General features: G+C 42.0%; 2 long non-coding RNA genes across 2 annotated transcripts; both read left to right on the top strand.

The window, feature by feature from the left end:
* The first annotated feature begins 8828 nt into the window (after positions 1-8828).
* On the top strand, positions 8829-10202 carry LOC142951242 (uncharacterized). The gene is made up of 3 exons (XR_012954561.1): positions 8829-9011; positions 9131-9483; positions 9876-10202. It is a non-coding gene; the product is annotated as an uncharacterized LOC142951242 (long non-coding RNA).
* A 10502-nt stretch (positions 10203-20704) lies between these two features.
* On the top strand, positions 20705-22037 carry LOC142951232 (uncharacterized). The gene is made up of 3 exons (XR_012954556.1): positions 20705-20846; positions 20966-21318; positions 21711-22037. It is a non-coding gene; the product is annotated as an uncharacterized LOC142951232 (long non-coding RNA).
* Positions 22038-22764: the final 727 nt, after the last annotated feature.

Genomic DNA, 22764 nt, shown 5'->3' with positions numbered 1-22764 from the left:
CATTTATTAGCATTAGCACACGTGGCGGAACACGTAACTAACTTCTGTTTCACGATCCGTAGAAACACTAAACAGTTGTGAGTGATCAAACGTACCTTCGTGCTGCCCTCCGCCGACAAAAATCGTAGGTATGCGCCCAAGTTTTATGAAAATATGGATAATAACGTCGCCGAATTTCCGTTCCAAAGCTGTAGTCATTGCTGCCAACTGCATACTGTTGACTTCCGACTTGTTTCCAGAATAAGAGCGGTCAAGCAGGCTTGGGCGAGTGGTCAGACTGCCTGCGACCGGAAATTTCCGCCGGGGTACACGCGTCACTTCTGGCAACTTTATTGTATGAAAACTTTTGCCGATCGCCACCAAACTCGACACAGGTCTTCCTGAGACTATGACGCGTCGAACGAGGGGTTGTTTTTGGAAATCGACCGAGGATAGGCTGCCATGCAGCCACATACACACACATGAAATGAGAAAATCCTACAGATGACAGCCAAAACTGGCTCTGATGATGTTATGAATATGAATATGATTCCTATTATCTGTATTTGGATGTATTGAATCATATGAGTGATAAAGAAAGTGAAATATATAGTTATATAGTGTATAAAAGTACAATGTAAGAGCAGCAACAGCTGGTTCGAAAATGATGACCTCGCCTGACTAAAACCTCTTATTATTCACTTTATTCCACTTCATTCCACTTTAACCTTTTTTTAATAACTACTGATCAGTTATGCTATGACTTGGGAAAGTTTTAGGGAGATAGCTACATTATTACAATAACCTTTTATCAATGAAAGTGCATTTTTCCAGGCGAAGCTGAATATTTTCAATTTCAGCTGTGGAATGTCTTATTTTCCTGTATTAATTGTGACATAAAAGTAACTAGTAACTATAGCAGATGAATACATGTAGAGTAAAAATGCAAAATTTGAAGTACTGTAAATCAGAATAAATTGTTTTGGCCAAACTTTTCCTTTTGTAAAAACATCTTGAGTGTGTTGGGTTTGAAGCTGTTCATCTTTTATAGTTATCACCCAAATACAACCTTCATTGCAATTAGTTGTCTGAAAATGAGGGGTATCTTTGAAATCTTCCATTTTCCCCATTCATGGAGCATTGTCAGTGTGGACATAAAGCGAGATTGTATTTAAAATGATGATTGCTCCTTAACATACAACAAAAAACTCATCAAATTCATAAATACAACATTCTCAGAGTTTTATGATCTGATAGATTGTATAATATTTTTCACAGGAAAGGGCTGCATCTCAACTAGCACTGACTCTCTGAAGAGAAAGCCAATTAGAGCTGATCAGTAACAGCTGTGATAACTGCACAATGGGGTTATTTAACCTGCCATGTGGCACAGGTAGCATTTTCTGTTGGTGACTGAAGCGATGGGAGCTTTTTGGGCCTTGTTTATTTGTATGCTGACTGTCTGGCTTACCAAAGGTATTTATATTTGTTCTGTTTGAAGCTTGTATTCAATAAATTGGTTGTTGAGTATAGCAAAGTATGTTAATTTCTTAATTCCTGAAATGCCATTTAGCAGTGACAAGTTTGTCTTATGTGCAATCAAACAGCAAAAACATTTGATTAACAGAAACCACTGTGTCCATAGGCTCTTGTTTGCCTGTTGGTGGCTCAACTGAAAGCAGCGCTAATGGGCTACAGAGGAGAATGAGGGGTGAGAATATTGGTGACTATTTTAATATTTGAGATTTTCTGAGCTCCTTCCTGACACCAAATTTCTTTTGTACTTTAGATCTGCCTCCCAATGACCTCTCCATAAAGAAGGCCCTTACACTTCACTATTCACATGAGGCCATGTCTGTGCGAAAGTATAAAAAAGGTGAGCAGGTTCTGCTTGACCCTATTGCAAAAATGCAAGTTTGTGTACGGCTCAGGTTCCTGGTGTTTTCATTAATGCTTTGTCTGTCTTTTGGTGTTTGGATTCCAAAAAAATGTCTAAGCTATATTGCCCATAAGATTTCAGTTATACAGTTGCTGCGTATTTATCATTGGACACCGTGAGAGGTGTATGTACTGTCGTGTTGTAGTAAAATATGTATATTTTAAAGCCAAATATTAAGAGCAAGCGTTTGTTTTTAAGTTGAAGAACTGAGAATTCTCAAAGCACTGTAAAAGTCTAGAGAAGTTGAAAATCACTTCTTAGATTTTAATTTATTAATCCAATGTCTTTATTTCAGTGACAGTGGAAGCCAATGAAGTGGATGTTGAGGCATTAGCTCTCTACCTAAAAGTTATTGTTGAAAGCAATGGCTCCCTCCTGGCCGGCGGCGGCCTGATGTCCAAGGGCAACGGCTCCCTGCTGGCCGAGGGCGGCCTGATGTCCAAGGGCAACGGCTCCCTGCTGGCCGAGGGCGGCCTGATGTCCAAGGGCAACGGCTCCCTCCTGGCCGAGGGCGGCCTGATGTCCAAGGGCAACGGCTCCCTCCTGGCCGAGGGCGGCCTGGTGTCCAAGGGCAACGGCTCCCTCCTGGCCGACGGCGGCCTGGTGTCCAAGGGCAACGGCTCCCTCCTGGCCGACGGCGGCCTGGTGTCCAAGGGCAACGGCTCCCTCCTGGCCGACGGCGGCCTGGTGTCCAAGGGCAACGGCTCCCTCCTGGCCGACGGCGGCCTGGTGTCCAAGGGCAACGGCTCCCTCCTGGCCGACGGCGGCCTGGTGTCCAAGGGCAACGGCTCCCTCCTGGCCGACGGCGGCCTGGTGTCCAAGGGCAACGGCTCCCTCCTGGCCGACGGCGGCCTGGTGTCCAAGGGCAACGGCTCCCTCCTGGCCGACGGCGGCCTGGTGTCCAAGGGCAACGGCTCCCTCCTGGCCGACGGCGGCCTGGTGTCCAAGGGCAACGGCTCCCTCCTGGCCGGCGGCGGCCTGGTGTCCAAGGGCAACGGCTCCCTCCTGGCCGGCGGCGGCCTGGTGTCCAAGGGCAACGGCTCCCTCCTGGCCGACGGCGGCCTGATGGCCAAGGGCAACGTTTAGCCTCAGCTAAACAGTAGCATCTTTCTGCTTGTACGTACTTTTCTATCCGTTTGAATAAAACTTTAATGATATTTTGGTTTCCTTATTTCTCTGGGCAGGGGAAGAAGAGTGGGGTCTGACAAAGTGTATCCTGGGATTTGATTATGTACTGTAGTCCCGCAGTGGAAAAATGTACAGGATTACAGCAGCATAGTAAATGGTGGAAACAAGAGACATAGTAAAAACAAGTATAAATGGTAACTAATATTAAACAAGTAAAAATCCACAATAACTAAAAATATTATATATACAGACTCATTTTTTTTTTTTATTGCACGGAATATTTATACAGCACAGATTTTTCTCGTGTGGTCAACTGGGAGCACAGGTGGTTGTGCAGCCTGACAGCAGCAGGAAGGACCTGCGGTTTCATGTTTTCATGTTTGAAGTGTCTGAATCCATTCAGCCCATCGGAGTCCCTGACAATCCATCACCCTCACAGTGGTCTTCCCCCAATATGTTCTAGAATGAAAGAAAAGAAGGCCAGTATCTTTTGCATACAGAACAGATACACATTAACACATCAAACACCAAATAATAACACTTCTATAAGTAAACTGTGAGATTATAACTCATAATGTCCATTAATCATTTTGTTCATTTGTTTCCATACCCCCCCCCCCCTTCGAGACTAAACAAAGTCTCGAAAGAGCAAAAAAAAATCAACACTACGAACTACGCAAGCAATAACAGAGGTAAATAATAGGATGATAATCATGAGATATTCAAAATGGATATTCCTCCACCACTTCGATCTTTATTGCGTCATCCTCATCCATGTCCGTGTCAGCTTCGTGTAATAATGGCATCAGAGTTTGATCGCCGGGTAGCACAACTCCAACCCACCTAATTATCATTGCCTTTGCAAAGGTCAACAACAGCGTACACAAACAAAACATCACATAGCTAGAGTAGTAGTCTGAGTAGTTGTATGAATATTCTTAGTTGTTTCTGGAACCCGTTTGCTGGCATATTTTGACAATACGATTTTTCAGAACACCATTCATTCTTTCGCACATCCCTTGACTTTGCAGATGATAGATTGCACCAAGACGCTGTTTAATTCCAAGTTTTTTCAAAATCAATTTCACCGTCTTATCCACAAACTCTTTCCCATTGTCTGAGGATATTCGATCTGGAAGTCCCCACCTGCTTATGACCTCTCTACATAAGAACTTGGCTTTTTATTTTTTATTTTTTTTCCGTTTCAAATGCCAAAAGGCCATCGTGTAAAGGACAGATTACAGTGTAGCTTAGCATTCCCAGTATCTTTAATCATAGCTCTCAATGGCCCTGTCAAGCTAGCATAATCCTCAACCCATGCTGAAGAATATCCTGCAATACCAAGAAATGTCATCATCTCTCGAACTGTTCTGGGTTTTGGAGCCTTGCGAATAGCCTCCACATGACTCTCAGAGATGCTTCTGTGTCCCTGCGTTATTGTTTGACCCAAATAAGTTACCTTCTCCTTACAATACTGCAGTTTCTTCAGAGAGGCCTTGTGACCCTTCTCTGCCAGTATTTGTAGCAATTTAGTTGAGTCCTTATGACATGTCTCCTCATCCGGTGAACAAATGATGATGTCGTCCACATATTGAATTACATTACTTGTTAATACCTGCTCTATTCCCTCCAAATCATCTTTCACTATTTTATTGAAAATGTGAGGACTATGTTTGAACCCTTGTGGCAGTCTCTCATACTCATAAGATTGTCCATTGTACGTGAACCCGAATAAGCTTTGGCTTTCCCTACTAAGTGGAACACTGAAAAACGCACCACATAAATCTAACACTGTGAAATGTGTCGCATTTGGCGGAAGTTGGGCTAACAAAGTATGTGGATCCGGTACTTCTGCTTGAAAATCAACCACCACTTCATTGACCGCTCTTAAGTCATGTGTCAGGCGATATGAATTATCTGGCTTCTTTATTGGCAACAAAGGCGTGTTGCTCTGCGGGTCCTGTGTTATTCTTAAAACACCTGCCTTCAAAAGTCCTTCAATCTGTGGTTCAATTCCTCGGATTGCCTCTTCACTCAGTGGATACTGGTTCTTCCAAGGTGGTTTGACTCCTGGTCGGAGTTCAACTCTTACTGGTTGAGCTGACTTCACAAGTCCAATATCAGTACTATGCCGAGCCCACAAACCTCCTGGAACTTGTTTTAGCATCTCTTCTCTCATTGGGTCTGAGTCCATCTTAGTACTGCAGACTGGCTCATGTGTCATTCGCACAGCATGTGGCTGTCCTTGTCCTTGAGCAGAGATCATGATCTTAATGAACCTCTGATCCTCGCTCTTCCAGATGGCAAGATTCTCTGTTACGGGTGTAAAAACAGCTTCTTCTGCCTCCGCCATCATTTCTCCCACTTGCTTCGGCGTATGTTCTTCACACACCCACAAGGTCACATGTGGCACACTCTTCTCGATATCAAACTCTTTGTCCAAATAGTCATTTCTGTGTATCTTCATAGCTGCTCCTTGTGGTCCCAAAATTATACAGCCCGAATTTAGTTGAACTTGTTTTGGTTGTTGACTCAACCATTCTTCTGCGTATCCTTGAGCATCTTTTTTGAAATACTTGAGCGTGCAGTGAAATGGATACTCTGGAAGCTTCGCGTCGGGCATATTTACGATGATAAACTTTTCCCACAACTTAACTGGCTCAAGAAAATCTTCATTAAGATTTCCGATCCAACATACTGTAGAAGCTTCAGTCTCTGTTGTCATCAATAATTGGTGAACACTCTCGTTTGGCATTTCATCCTTTATACACTCCCTTTCTCTCTTTTCTCTCTCTTTATCTGTTCTCTCCTTCTCCCTCTCCCTTTCACTTTGCTCTCTCTATCCTGTTTCTCCCTTTCACTTTGCTCTCTCTATCCTGTTTCTCTTTTTCACTTTGCTCTCTCTTTCCTTCTATCCCTCTCTTTCAGCTCTCTCTCTTTTCGCTCTTTCTCATACTCTCTTCTCTCCCTGTCTTTTGTGCTTTCTCTCTCTTCTCCTTTTCTTTCTGCTCCTTCTCTGTACGTTCCCTCTTCGTTTGCTCTCTGTCCTCTCTTTTTCAAACAACTGGAGAATGCCAAGCTCCACTTGCCTCTTCTCCTTGCGTTTTCTCTTTTTTTTTCCTTCTTTTGCTCTGCCTTGTATGTTGATACAAGTCTAAATCAATTTTAATTACATCTGGGTTAAGAGTCCCCTCCACTGGCCATGGTTGGTCAATTTCAGGCCAGCGTTTATGCCATTTTTCCGATATTTTTGCAATGTTTGCAATGCCTCTAATTAGAGGATTATTCTTCTGTACCACTTCAACAGGAGTGATTACCTTTGGATTTTTAGTATTCTTTTTCCCCATTATAATGACTTCCTCTTATTTTCCGTTATTTGTACTTTAAGAATTAATTGCTACAATTAAAACTACTCAAGGCTATTTAGATTACTTCCCCCTTCAATTAACCAATTATCCAATTAACCAATTATCAAATTAACCAAGTATCACTTAACCAATTAACCAATTACAAATTAGCCAATTAGCAATTGAACAATTAACACATTAACCAATTATCCAATTAACAAATTAATCAATTAACAAATTAACAAACCAATCAATCAACAAATCAATCAATTATCCAATCAATCAATCAATCACTATTCAGCTCAAATCATCAGACAGTCACCATATTGATGTACACCACAGCACAGATCAGAACAAAACAACGCACAATGACAAAAATGGACATCTGCAATTATCAGCAGAGGTTAGACCAAACAACCATATGCCATTAATTAATTAAATGCATTAACTGGTCAATCAGTTGCCAAGTTTTCTATTTATTTATTTAATTATTTATTTCTCCTATCTGCCTAGAGCATGTATTCTTTCATGTGTATAGGATCAGGTCAGTATCCTCTTCCGGACTATGTCAGAGCCATCGTTACGCCGTGACTAATATGCATGTGTCTTACCGTTAAGAAGTTGAGGGCCCCTCTTCATTAATCTTGCACGATACTATTTAGCCCACCTTATTCGTTACCATGAAGCTATTCTAAACTATTTATTTTCCTTTTTCCTTTTTCATCTTCCCCCTTTTTTTTTTTTCATTAAATTTAGCACGGAGCCTCACTTTAAACATCAAATCAACAGGACATGTCCATAACAAGAAGGTTCTTAATTTACGGTGTGTCCAAGCAACTCCACCTAACAATTCCACATAACAGCCCCAATTAATGACCAGCATTCAATCGAGAGAGCTCACCGTATGTGAAGTCGTCGGGAAACTGCCAGATCATTGCCGATCTGTTCGTGCCGCCATCTATGTCGTGTCTTGCATGCGACAGGTCTGTTGAAGTGATGAGGAAGGATGCTCCGTGGACACTGTTCTTGCTGGTATAATAAAGTTTATTACAAACAAGCAACACATGCCATTACGGACGTCTAGATCGTCCGGAGGTCTCAAGTCGAATCCGAAAGTCCCCGCCTTTAGGGCTCTCGCTTCATCTTTATATAGGGTACATGTCATGCAACATCTGGGCGGAATGTAAGAGAATGTATGTGGCCTCCTGATTCTACACATCCCCACTTCTGCCCCTGGTCTCCTGCACATCTGGTTTTCATCTAAGACAACTCTACTTGGGGTCTTCGCTGTATCGTTCAAGGCCTGAAAATATGCAAGGCCTGAAAATATACCACACTTTCTACCCTTTTCCAGCCGTGTTGAGGAAAAGTGTTCGTCTGCAGGAGGTTGGCTATTACACAGAGGAGGGAACTCCAACCCTTTCCTACAGGGAGAACTTGTACAGGTAAGTTTGTGTGCACATATTGTGTCTTGTACGTATGCTGTGGAGTTAGCATTGTATAAATCTTCACATGAATGAGTCTTACTAACATCTGTCGCATCTTTCAGGGTCTTTCGGAGGAGGAAAGGTCACGGCAGGGGCCAATATCATATGGACTCTGCAGATCCTCTTGAGTCAATGAATGAGAACGACTCTACAGACACTGCCATGGACCAGGAATCAACGGGTCACCACGAGTCTATTGCCAACCAACTAAGATCACAGAGTATCAACACTACTGACAGGACACCAAATGTCTTCACTAGATACAGGTCACAAAGTATCACCAGTACTGAAAGGACACAAAGTATCACCAGTACTGAAAGGACAAGAAGTATCTTCACTAGATACAGGTCACAAAGTATCACCAGTACTGAAAGGACACAAAGTATCACCAGTACTGAAAGGACAAGAAGTATCTTCACTAGATACAGGTCACAAAGTATCACCAGTACTGAAAGGACACAAAGTATCACCAGTACTGAAAGGACACAAAGTATCACCAGTACTGAAAGGACAAGAAGTATCTTCACTAGATACAGGTCACAAAGTATCACCAGTACTGAAAGGACACAAAGTATCACCAGTACTGAAAGGACACAAAGTATCACCAGTACTGAAAGGACAAGAAGTATCTTCACTAGATACAGGTCACACCGTATCACCAGTACTGAAAGGACACAAAGTATCACCAGTACTGAAAGGACACAAAGTATCACCAGTACTGAAACTGACATTTCTTAACTTAGTGCTTTGTGTCCCTCAGGATTCACACAGTACACACACACGTGTATTCAACTGAAAGAGGTCCAGCAGGAGGTGCAGATGCTCAAACAGTGGACGAACACGCTTGTTCCCGTGGCAGACACGATGGCAAACTTTGCCTTAGAATCGCTAGGTGAGCCATCGTCATCATCTTCATCATCGTCTCATCACTATTCATACATGTGCTTTATTGTGGAACTTGTTCGGAGGTTGATTTCTAACTTTGTACGTGTGTCCTTTACTTGTGTGCATGCAGGAGCCAGAGTTTTACGTCACTTATCGTCGGACACATATTGCAACAAAGGAGCTGGAATATTGGATCGACTATTCTTCGGGTGCTATTTATCCAAAGCACAACGAAGAGTGATCCAGGTAGGAGTTACAGCCACATTGCTTTACAGTGTCCTGTAATTACACTTTTGAAACTTCTGGTATTTAATATGAAAGAACATGGAGGTAACAGTTGCAAAATGAAATTCTCTCCCCCTTAGGGACAGTCACCGTTGCTTCCAGGACAATGCTGGTCCTTTGCAGGCAGCCAAGGGCATTTATTCGTCTCCCTGTCGCACCCAGTCTCCATCACTCACGTGACACTCGGCCACATCCCAAAGAGCCAGTCCCCCGATGGACACATTTCAAGAGCACCGAGGGAATTTTCAATCTACGTAAGTCAGACATTTTCTGTCATCATCCTCGACATGTCATACACAACAAAAGGCTCCGCTCATCTCCGTTTCTTTTCTGTCTCTTCCAGGGAATGAGCACCACGGATGAGGAAGGCACCTACCTGGGGACACTGGTTTACGATCAGGACAGCGCAGCACTTCAGACCTTTGAACTGCCCGTGAGTATGATATAAGTTAGACAGAACAGCATCCATGAACGTGTTATTCGGTCACATTCAAAAACATTGTGAGGTTACCAGATTTCTCCACAACAAGCTTAATAAACAGAGATTAGCTTTAACTATTTATTGTTCTTCTGAGGATGAAACCTCGTCCTGCCATGTTAATGGCTGCAAGCTGTAGTTAAACTAACTATTAGAGATAGAGGTGGAGCTGCTATTAATACTATAGATTACAAACATGCAAAGACCATGTGGTCAACACAGATGCCAGGAACATCTGGAATTAAAACAAAATGTGTTCTTTATCGCTGATGTCCTATCCTTTCATTTGTGTCTCTGTTACATTGCCTGACTCCCTTTATCCATTTCTCTCTCTTGTCTCTGACCAGAATCCAGACATAGGGGTCTTCAGATATGTGAAGCTACAGATCACCAGCAACTGGGGACACATGGAGAACACCTGCCTCTATAGCTTTAGGGTTCATAGTAACTCAAAGGTATAGAAGGTAAATCAACACCTCTGTTCTTCCATGTCTGCGTGGGTTTCCTCCCACGGACCACACATGCCAGTTAATCTGGTGTGTTTGGTTCAAATTTACAAATAAAGTTTGAAATGTAAATTTGAAAATAACAATAAAACTTTGAAATGCAAATACTATGCTCTATGTATTCTATTCAACAATAAATGCAAATGTTCCAATGTTCCATCAAAGTGAAACTGTTCTTCATGTCTTTTGATTATTAACAAGGATTAGTGGACTAAACATTGAGGTAGCTTTTCACTTTTAGCCGCAGCTGGTCAACACTTTTTAATTAACATAACGATAATTCTGTGAATAAGATGCTGACAGGTCCAAACTAAACCTTGCTGTTGTTGGGTTTGTGTGATCTCTGCAAGAACATCCACTGTAACACCAGAGTGCAATGTGTATTGTAGTCTTTGTGTGGTTCAACAAGAACAACGGACTGACGAGTCTTCTCTAGCCATGTTAATAATGACTGACATTTTTTATGACTCATTATGTTTTGGCAGTTTTATGGCACACTATACTATGACATTTTATTGCATTCTATGTTATATGATTTCTTTTATTTTATAATAACTATAAGGATGGCTTGTTATGAAGCCTTAGAGGATACATTTGATTCTAATGACGGTGGCTGATGGCGATAGACAGTCTTTTTTATTGTGACATAAAAGTAACTCGTAACTATAGCAGATGAATACATGTAGAGTAAAAATGCAAAATTTGAAGTACTGTAAATCAGAATAAATTGTTTTGGCCAGACTTTTACTTTTGTAAAAAAATCTTGAGAGTGTGTTGGGTTGGAAGCTGTTCATCTTTTATAGTCATCTCCCAATTGAATAAAACTTTTTTTAATGATATTTTGGTTTCCTTATGTCTCTGGGGAAGGGAAGACGAATGGGGTCGGACAAAGTGCATCCTGGGATTTGATTCTGTACTGTAGTCCCGCAGTGGAAAAATGTACAGGATTACAGCAGCATAGTAAATGGTGCAAACAAGAGACATAGTAAAAAGAATTATAAATGGTAACTAGTATTAAACAAGTAAAAATATTATATATACAGATTTTTCTTGTGTGGTCAACTGGGAGCACAGGTGTCACTGTGCTTACTGACCTTAAAGGCCTGCAGCTTCAAATCTTATCTTCAGCACATACAGAAAGAGAGCCCCAAAGCTTGTACATGGAGATTGGTGACCTCACATGAATCCCAGAATAGCTTTGTGCTCCTTCAACATTTGTAGCTCTAATCGGACACAATAACTGCAAACACCTCCGTGGGTGTGCAGGGTTATAATATCTATAATACATCATATTTTATAAGTTGATAACACATATAGCTTAACGCTAGCGGCATTGTGCCTCTCAACATCTATCAGGTGGATTGCTATGGAATTAGCTACATGTATCCAATGTCCAGAGGATACATTTGATTCTAATGACGGTGGCTGATGGTGATAGTCTTTTTTTAACCTTTTTAGCCCGAGGGGAGACCATTTGGGCTTCTCGGGCTCAGAACCCCTCAAACTCAAATGCGGAAAATAGCATGATTATTAGCCAGTAGCATGTATGTGGCTAATTATTTTTTTTTTTTCGATGAAAGAGCAACGTATGGGCAAAAACATCATATAAGTCACTTCTGACACACTACCAACACAGCTATAGGGTACTCACATAAGCAGAAAAATACCGTGGCATAAAAGCACCAAATCCTGGCCCGAAATCGGCGTTATGAGTACAGTAAATCAATGTTTGTACCCTCATGCTAACGGCTACCAAGTCATGCAATGCATTTATTAGCATTAGCACACGTGGCGGAACACGTAACTAACTTCTGTTTCACGATCCGTAGAAACACTAAACAGTTGTGAGTGATCAAACGTACCTTCGTGCTGCCCTCCGCCGACAAAAATCGTAGGTATGCGCCCAAGTTTTATGAAAATATGGATAATAACGTCGCCGAATTTCCGTTCCAAAGCTGTAGTCATTGCTGCCAACTGCATACTGTTGACTTCCGACTTGTTTCCAGAATAAGAGCGGTCAAGCAGGCTTGGGCGAGTGGTCAGACTGCCTGCGACCGGAAATTTCCGCCGGGGTACACGCGTCACTTCTGGCAACTTTATTGTATGAAAACTTTTGCCGATCGCCACCAAACTCGACACAGGTCTTCCTGAGACTATGACGCGTCGAACGAGGGGTTGTTTTTGGAAATCGACCGAGGATAGGCTGCCATGCAGCCACATACACACACATGAAATGAGAAAATCCTACAGATGACAGCCAAAACTGGCTCTGATGATGTTATGAATATGAATATGATTCCTATTATCTGTATTTGGATGTATTGAATCATATGAGTGATAAAGAAAGTGAAATATATAGTTATATAGTGTATAAAAGTACAATGTAAGAGCAGCAACAGCTGGTTCGAAAATGATGACCTCGCCTGACTAAAACCTCTTATTATTCACTTTATTCCACTTCATTCCACTTTAACCTTTTTTTAATAACTACTGATCAGTTATGCTATGACTTGGGAAAGTTTTAGGGAGATAGCTACATTATTACAATAACCTTTTATCAATGAAAGTGCATTTTTCCAGGCGAAGCTGAATATTTTCAATTTCAGCTGTGGAATGTCTTATTTTCCTGTATTAATTGTGACATAAAAGTAACTAGTAACTATAGCAGATGAATACATGTAGAGTAAAAATGCAAAATTTGAAGTACTGTAAATCAGAATAAATTGTTTTGGCCAAACTTTTCCTTTTGTAAAAACATCTTGAGTGTGTTGGGTTTGAAGCTGTTCATCTTTTATAGTTATCACCCAAATACAACCTTCATTGCAATTAGTTGTCTGAAAATGAGGGGTATCTTTGAAATCTTCCATTTTCCCCATTCATGGAGCATTGTCAGTGTGGACATAAAGCGAGATTGTATTTAAAATGATGATTGCTCCTTAACATACAACAAAAAACTCATCAAATTCATAAATACAACATTCTCAGAGTTTTATGATCTGATAGATTGTATAATATTTTTCACAGGAAAGGGCTGCATCTCAACTAGCACTGACTCTCTGAAGAGAAAGCCAATTAGAGCTGATCAGTAACAGCTGTGATAACTGCACAATGGGGTTATTTAACCTGCCATGTGGCACAGGTAGCATTTTCTGTTGGTGACTGAAGCGATGGGAGCTTTTTGGGCCTTGTTTATTTGTATGCTGACTGTCTGGCTTACCAAAGGTATTTATATTTGTTCTGTTTGAAGCTTGTATTCAATAAATTGGTTGTTGAGTATAGCAAAGTATGTTAATTTCTTAATTCCTGAAATGCCATTTAGCAGTGACAAGTTTGTCTTATGTGCAATCAAACAGCAAAAACATTTGATTAACAGAAACCACTGTGTCCATAGGCTCTTGTTTGCCTGTTGGTGGCTCAACTGAAAGCAGCGCTAATGGGCTACAGAGGAGAATGAGGGGTGAGAATATTGGTGACTATTTTAATATTTGAGATTTTCTGAGCTCCTTCCTGACACCAAATTTCTTTTGTACTTTAGATCTGCCTCCCAATGACCTCTCCATAAAGAAGGCCCTTACACTTCACTATTCACATGAGGCCATGTCTGTGCGAAAGTATAAAAAAGGTGAGCAGGTTCTGCTTGACCCTATTGCAAAAATGCAAGTTTGTGTACGGCTCAGGTTCCTGGTGTTTTCATTAATGCTTTGTCTGTCTTTTGGTGTTTGGATTCCAAAAAAATGTCTAAGCTATATTGCCCATAAGATTTCAGTTATACAGTTGCTGCGTATTTATCATTGGACACCGTGAGAGGTGTATGTACTGTCGTGTTGTAGTAAAACATGTATATTTTAAAGCCAAATATTAAGAGCAAGCGTTTGTTTTTAAGTTGAAGAACTGAGAATTCTCAAAGCACTGTAAAAGTCTAGAGAAGTTGAAAATCACTTCTTAGATTTTAATTTATTAATCCAATGTCTTTATTTCAGTGACAGTGGAAGCCAATGAAGTGGATGTTGAGGCATTAGCTCTCTACCTAAAAGTTATTGTTGAAAGCAATGGCTCCCTCCTGGCCGGCGGCGGCCTGATGTCCAAGGGCAACGGCTCCCTGCTGGCCGAGGGCGGCCTGATGTCCAAGGGCAACGGCTCCCTGCTGGCCGAGGGCGGCCTGATGTCCAAGGGCAACGGCTCCCTCCTGGCCGAGGGCGGCCTGATGTCCAAGGGCAACGGCTCCCTCCTGGCCGAGGGCGGCCTGGTGTCCAAGGGCAACGGCTCCCTCCTGGCCGACGGCGGCCTGGTGTCCAAGGGCAACGGCTCCCTCCTGGCCGACGGCGGCCTGGTGTCCAAGGGCAACGGCTCCCTCCTGGCCGACGGCGGCCTGGTGTCCAAGGGCAACGGCTCCCTCCTGGCCGACGGCGGCCTGGTGTCCAAGGGCAACGGCTCCCTCCTGGCCGACGGCGGCCTGGTGTCCAAGGGCAACGGCTCCCTCCTGGCCGACGGCGGCCTGGTGTCCAAGGGCAACGGCTCCCTCCTGGCCGACGGCGGCCTGGTGTCCAAGGGCAACGGCTCCCTCCTGGCCGACGGCGGCCTGGTGTCCAAGGGCAACGGCTCCCTCCTGGCCGACGGCGGCCTGGTGTCCAAGGGCAACGGCTCCCTCCTGGCCGGCGGCGGCCTGGTGTCCAAGGGCAACGGCTCCCTCCTGGCCGGCGGCGGCCTGGTGTCCAAGGGCAACGGCTCCCTCCTGGCCGACGGCGGCCTGATGGCCAAGGGCAACGTTTAGCCTCAGCTAAACAGTAGCATCTTTCTGCTTGTACGTACTTTTCTATCCGTTTGAATAAAACTTTAATGATATTTTGGTTTCCTTATTTCTCTGGGCAGGGGAAGAAGAGTGGGGTCTGACAAAGTGTATCCTGGGATTTGATTATGTACTGTAGTCCCGCAGTGGAAAAATGTACAGGATTACAGCAGCATAGTAAATGGTGGAAACAAGAGACATAGTAAAAACAAGTATAAATGGTAACTAATATTAAACAAGTAAAAATCCACAATAACTAAAAATATTATATATACAGACTCATTTTTTTTTTTTATTGCACGGAATATTTATACAGCACAGATTTTTCTCGTGTGGTCAACTGGGAGCACAGGTGGTTGTGCAGCCTGACAGCAGCAGGAAGGACCTGCGGTTTCATGTTTTCATGTTTGAAGTGTCTGAATCCATTCAGCCCATCGGAGTCCCTGACAATCCATCACCCTCACAGTGGTCTTCCCCCAATATGTTCTAGAATGAAAGAAAAGAAGGCCAGTATCTTTTGCATACAGAACAGATACACATTAACACATCAAACACCAAATAATAACACTTCTATAAGTAAACTGTGAGATTATAACTCATAATGTCCATTAATCATTTTGTTCATTTGTTTCCATACCCCCCCCCCCTTCGAGACTAAACAAAGTCTCGAAAGAGCAAAAAAAAATCAACACTACGAACTACGCAAGCAATAACAGAGGTAAATAATAGGATGATAATCATGAGATATTCAAAATGGATATTCCTCCACCACTTCGATCTTTATTGCGTCATCCTCATCCATGTCCGTGTCAGCTTCGTGTAATAATGGCATCAGAGTTTGATCGCCGGGTAGCACAACTCCAACCCACCTAATTATCATTGCCTTTGCAAAGGTCAACAACAGCGTACACAAACAAAACATCACATAGCTAGAGTAGTAGTCTGAGTAGTTGTATGAATATTCTTAGTTGTTTCTGGAACCCGTTTGCTGGCATATTTTGACAATACGATTTTTCAGAACACCATTCATTCTTTCGCACATCCCTTGACTTTGCAGATGATAGATTGCACCAAGACGCTGTTTAATTCCAAGTTTTTTCAAAATCAATTTCACCGTCTTATCCACAAACTCTTTCCCATTGTCTGAGGATATTCGATCTGGAAGTCCCCACCTGCTTATGACCTCTCTACATAAGAACTTGGCTTTTTATTTTTTATTTTTTTTCCGTTTCAAATGCCAAAAGGCCATCGTGTAAAGGACAGATTACAGTGTAGCTTAGCATTCCCAGTATCTTTAATCATAGCTCTCAATGGCCCTGTCAAGCTAGCATAATCCTCAACCCATGCTGAAGAATATCCTGCAATACCAAGAAATGTCATCATCTCTCGAACTGTTCTGGGTTTTGGAGCCTTGCGAATAGCCTCCACATGACTCTCAGAGATGCTTCTGTGTCCCTGCGTTATTGTTTGACCCAAATAAGTTACCTTCTCCTTACAATACTGCAGTTTCTTCAGAGAGGCCTTGTGACCCTTCTCTGCCAGTATTTGTAGCAATTTAGTTGAGTCCTTATGACATGTCTCCTCATCCGGTGAACAAATGATGATGTCGTCCACATATTGAATTACATTACTTGTTAATACCTGCTCTATTCCCTCCAAATCATCTTTCACTATTTTATTGAAAATGTGAGGACTATGTTTGAACCCTTGTGGCAGTCTCTCATACTCATAAGATTGTCCATTGTACGTGAACCCGAATAAGCTTTGGCTTTCCCTACTAAGTGGAACACTGAAAAACGCACCACATAAATCTAACACTGTGAAATGTGTCGCATTTGGCGGAAGTTGGGCTAACAAAGTATGTGGATCCGGTACTTCTGCTTGAAAATCAACCACCACTTCATTGACCGCTCTTAAGTCATGTGTCAGGCGATATGAATTATCTGGCTTCTTTATTGGCAACAAAGGCGTGTTGCTCTGCGGGTCCTGTGTTATTCTTAAAACACCTGCCTTCAAAAGTCCTTCAATCTGTGGTTCAATTCCTCGGATTGCCTCTTCACTCAGTGGATACTGGTTCTTCCAAGGTGGTTTGACTCCTGGTCGGAGTTCAACTCTTACTGGTTGAGCTGACTTCACAAGTCCAATATCAGTACTATGCCGAGCCCACAAACCTCCTGGAACTTGTTTTAGCATCTCTTCTCTCATTGGGTCTGAGTCCATCTTAGTACTGCAGACTGGCTCATGTGTCATTCGCACAGCATGTGGCTGTCCTTGTCCTTGAGCAGAGATCATGATCTTAATGAACCTCTGATCCTCGCTCTTCCAGATGGCAAGATTCTCTGTTACGGGTGTAAAAACAGCTTCTTCTGCCTCCGCCATCATTTCTCCCACTTGCTTCGGCGTATGTTCTTCACACACCCACAAGGTCACATGTGGCACACTCTTCTCGATATCAAACTCTTTGTCCAAATAGTCATTTCTGTGTATCTTCATAGCTGCTCCTTGTGGTCCCAAAATTATACAGCCCGAATTTAGTTGAACTTGTTTTGGTTGTTGACTCAACCATTCTTCTGCGTATCCTTGAGCATCTTTTTTGAAATACTTGAGCGTGCAGTGAAATGGATACTCTGGAAGCTTCGCGTCGGGCATATTTACGATGATAAACTTTTCCCACAACTTAACTGGCTCAAGAAAATCTTCATTAAGATTTCCGATCCAACATACTGTAGAAGCTTCAGTCTCTGTTGTCATCAATAATTGGTGAACACTCTCGTTTGGCATTTCATCCTTTATACACTCCCTTTCTCTCTTTTCTCTCTCTTTATCTGTTCTCTCCTTCTCCCTCTCCCTTTCACTTTGCTCTCTCTATCCTGTTTCTCCCTTTCACTTTGCTCTCTCTATCCTGTTTCTCTTTTTCACTTTGCTCTCTCTTTCCTTCTATCCCTCTCTTTCAGCTCTCTCTCTTTTCGCTCTTTCTCATACTCTCTTCTCTCCCTGTCTTTTGTGCTTTCTCTCTCTTCTCCTTTTCTTTCTGCTCCTTCTCTGTACGTTCCCTCTTCGTTTGCTCTCTGTCCTCTCTTTTTCAAACAACTGGAGAATGCCAAGCTCCACTTGCCTCTTCTCCTTGCGTTTTCTCTTTTTTTTTCCTTCTTTTGCTCTGCCTTGTATGTTGATACAAGTCTAAATCAATTTTAATTACATCTGGGTTAAGAGTCCCCTCCACTGGCCATGGTTGGTCAATTTCAGGCCAGCGTTTATGCCATTTTTCCGATATTTTTGCAATGTTTGCAATGCCTCTAATTAGAGGATTATTCTTCTGTACCACTTCAACAGGAGTGATTACCTTTGGATTTTTAGTATTCTTTTTCCCCATTATAATGACTTCCTCTTATTTTCCGTTATTTGTACTTTAAGAATTAATTGCTACAATTAAAACTACTCAAGGCTATTTAGATTACTTCCCCCTTCAATTAACCAATTATCCAATTAACCAATTATCAAATTAACCAATTAACCAAGTATCACTTAACCAATTAACCAATTACAAAGTAGCCAATTAGCAATTGCACAATTAACACATTAACCAATTATCCAATTAACAAATTAATCAATTAACAAATTAACAAACCAATCAATCAACAAATCAATCAATTATCCAATCAATCAATCAATCACTATTCAGCTCAAATCATCAGACAGTCACCATATTGATGTACACCACAGCACAGATCAGAACAAAACAACGCACAATGACAAAAATGGACATCTGCAATTATCAGCAGAGGTTAGACCAAACAACCATATGCCATTAATTAATTAAATGCATTAACTGGTCAATCAGTTGCCAAGTTTTCTATTTATTTATTTAATTATTTATTTCTCCTATCTGCCTAGAGCATGTATTCTTTCATGTGTATAGGATCAGGTCAGTATCCTCTTCCGGACTATGTCAGAGCCATCGTTACGCCGTGACTAATATGCATGTGTCTTACCGTTAAGAAGTTGAGGGCCCCTCTTCATTAATCTTGCACGATACTATTTAGCCCACCTTATTCGTTACCATGAAGCTATTCTAAACTATTTATTTTCCTTTTTCCTTTTTCATCTTCCCCCTTTTTTTTTTTTCATTAAATTTAGCACGGAGCCTCACTTTAAACATCAAATCAACAGGACATGTCCATAACAAGAAGGTTCTTAATTTACGGTGTGTCCAAGCAACTCCACCTAACAATTCCACATAACAGCCCCAATTAATGACCAGCATTCAATCGAGAGAGCTCACCGTATGTGAAGTCGTCGGGAAACTGCCAGATCATTGCCGATCTGTTCGTGCCGCCATCTATGTCGTGTCTTGCATGCGACAGGTCTGTTGAAGTGATGAGGAAGGATGCTCCGTGGACACTGTTCTTGCTGGTATAATAAAGTTTATTACAAACAAGCAACACATGCCATTACGGACGTCTAGATCGTCCGGAGGTCTCAAGTCGAATCCGAAAGTCCCCGCCTTTAGGGCTCTCGCTTCATCTTTATATAGGGTACATGTCATGCAACATCTGGGCGGAACGTAAGAGAATGTATGTGGCCTCCTGATTCTACACATCCCCACTTCTGCCCCTGGTCTCCTGCACATCTGGTTTTCATCTAAGACAACTCTACTTGGGGTCTTCGCTGTATCGTTCAAGGCCTGAAAATATGCAAGGCCTGAAAATATACCACACTTTCTACCCTTTTCCAGCCGTGTTGAGGAAAAGTGTTCGTCTGCAGGAGGTTGGCTATTACACAGAGGAGGGAACTCCAACCCTTTCCTACAGGGAGAACTTGTACAGGTAAGTTTGTGTGCACATATTGTGTCTTGTACGTATGCTGTGGAGTTAGCATTGTATAAATCTTCACATGAATGAGTCTTACTAACATCTGTCGCATCTTTCAGGGTCTTTCGGAGGAGGAAAGGTCACGGCAGGGGCCAATATCATATGGACTCTGCAGATCCTCTTGAGTCAATGAATGAGAACGACTCTACAGACACTGCCATGGACCAGGAATCAACGGGTCACCACGAGTCTATTGCCAACCAACTAAGATCACAGAGTATCAACACTACTGACAGGACACCAAGTGTCTTCACTAGATACAGGTCACAAAGTATCACCAGTACTGAAAGGACACAAAGTATCACCAGTACTGAAAGGACAAGAAGTATCTTCACTAGATACAGGTCACAAAGTATCACCAGTACTGAAAGGACACAAAGTATCACCAGTACTGAAAGGACACAAAGTATCACCAGTACTGAAAGGACAAGAAGTATCTTCACTAGATACAGGTCACAAAGTATCACCAGTACTGAAAGGACACAAAGTATCACCAGTACTGAAAGGACACAAAGTATCACCAGTACTGAAAGGACAAGAAGTATCTTCACTAGATACAGGTCACAAAGTATCACCAGTACTGAAAGGACACAAAGTATCACCAGTACTGAAAGGACACAAAGTATCACCAGTACTGAAAGGACAAGAAGTATCTTCACTAGATACAGGTCACACCGTATCACCAGTACTGAAAGGACACAAAGTATCACCAGTACTGAAAGGACACAAAGTATCACCAGTACTGAAACTGACATTTCTTAACTTAGTGCTTTGTGTCCCTCAGGATTCACACAGTACACACACACGTGTATTCAACTGAAAGAGGTCCAGCAGGAGGTGCAGATGCTCAAACAGTGGACGAACACGCTTGTTCCCGTGGCAGACACGATGGCAAACTTTGCCTTAGAATCGCTAGGTGAGCCATCGTCATCATCTTCATCATCGTCTCATCACTATTCATACATGTGCTTTATTGTGGAACTTGTTCGGAGGTTGATTTCTAACTTTGTACGTGTGTCCTTTACTTGTGTGCATGCAGGAGCCAGAGTTTTACGTCACTTATCGTCGGACACATATTGCAACAAAGGAGCTGGAATATTGGATCGACTATTCTTCGGGTGCTATTTATCCAAAGCACAACGAAGAGTGATCCAGGTAGGAGTTACAGCCACATTGCTTTACAGTGTCTTGTAATTACACTTTTGAAACTTCTGGTATTTAATATCAAAGAACATGGAGGTAACAGTTGCAAAATGAAATTCTCTCCCCCTTAGGGACAGTCACCGTTGCTTCCAGGACAATGCTGGTCCTTTGCAGGCAGCCAAGGGCATTTATTCGTCTCCCTGTCGCACCCAGTCTCCATCACTCACGTGACACTCGGCCACATCCCAAAGAGCCAGTCCCCCGATGGACACATTTCAAGAGCACCGAGGGAATTTTCAATCTACGTAAGTCAGACATTTTCTGTCATCATCCTCGACATGTCATACACAACAAAAGGCTCCGCTCATCTCCGTTTCTTTTCTGTCTCTTCCAGGGAATGAGCACCACGGATGAGGAAGGCACCTACCTGGGGACACTGGTTTACGATCAGGACAGCGCAGCACTTCAGACCTTTGAACTGCCCGTGAGTATGATATAAGTTAGACAGAACAGCATCCATGAACGTGTTATTCGGTCACATTCAAAAACATTGTGAGGTTACCAGATTTCTCCACAACAAGCTTAATAAACAGAGATTAGCTTTAACTATTCATTGTTCTTCTGAGGATGAAACCTCGTCCTGCCATGTTAATGGCTGCAAGCTGTAGTTAAACTAACTATTAGAGATAGAGGTGGAGCTGCTATTAATACTATAGATTACAAACATGCAAAGACCATGTGGTCAACACAGATGCCAGGAACATCTGGAATTAAAACAAAATGTCTTCTTTATCGCTGATGTCCTATCCTTTCATTTGTGTCTCTGTTACATTGCCTGACTCCCTTTATCCATTTCTCTCTCTTGTCTCTGACCAGAATCCAGACATAGGGGTCTTCAGATATGTGAAGCTACAGATCACCAGCAACTGGGGACACATGGAGAACACCTGCCTCTATAGCTTTAGGGTTCATAGTAACTCAAAGGTATAGAAGGTAAATCAACACCTCTGTTCTTCCATGTCTGCGTGGGTTTCCTCCCACGGACCACACATGCCAGTTAATCTGGTGTGTTTGGTTCAAATTTACAAATAAAGTTTGAAATGTAAATTTGAAAATAACAATAAAACTTTGAAATGCAAATACTATGCTCTATGTATTCTATTCAACAATAAATGCAAATGTTCCAATGTTCCATCAAAGTGAAACTGTTCTTCATGTCTTTTGATTATTAACAAGGATTAGTGGACTAAACATTGAGGTAGCTTTTCACTTTTAGCCGCAGCTGGTCAACACTTTTTAATTAACATAACGATAATTCTGTGAATAAGATGCTGACAGGTCCAAACTAAACCTTGCTGTTGTTGGGTTTGTGTGATCTCTGCAAGAATGCAATGTGTATTGTAGTCTTTGTGTGGTTCAACAAGAACAACGGACTGACGAGTCTTCTCTAGCCATGTTAATAATGACTGACATTTTTTATGACTCATTATGTTTTGGCAGTTTTATGGCACACTATACTATGACATTTTATTGCATTCTATGTTATATGATTTATTTTATTTTATAATAACTATAAGGATGGCTTGTTATGAAGCCTTAGAGGATACATTTGATTCTAATGACGGTGGCTGATGGCGATAGACAGTCTTTTTTATTGTGACATAAAAGTAACTCGTAACTATAGCAGATGAATACATGTAGAGTAAAAATGCAAAATTTGAAGTACTGTAAATCAGAATAAATTGTTTTGGCCAGACTTTTACTTTTGTAAAAAAATCTTGAGAGTGTGTTGGGTTGGAAGCTGTTCATCTTTTATAGTCATCTCCCAATTGAATAAAACTTTTTTTAATGATATTTTGGTTTCCTTATGTCTCTGGGGAAGGGAAGACGAATGGGGTCGGACAAAGTGCATCCTGGGATTTGATTCTGT

Source organism: Anarhichas minor, unplaced genomic scaffold, assembly GCF_050575085.1.
Source record: "Anarhichas minor isolate MPS153535 unplaced genomic scaffold, ASM5057508v1 ptg000017l, whole genome shotgun sequence".
Classification (NCBI taxonomy): domain Eukaryota; kingdom Metazoa; phylum Chordata; class Actinopteri; order Perciformes; family Anarhichadidae; genus Anarhichas; species Anarhichas minor.
This window is presented reverse-complemented; position numbering and strand designations above follow the sequence as displayed.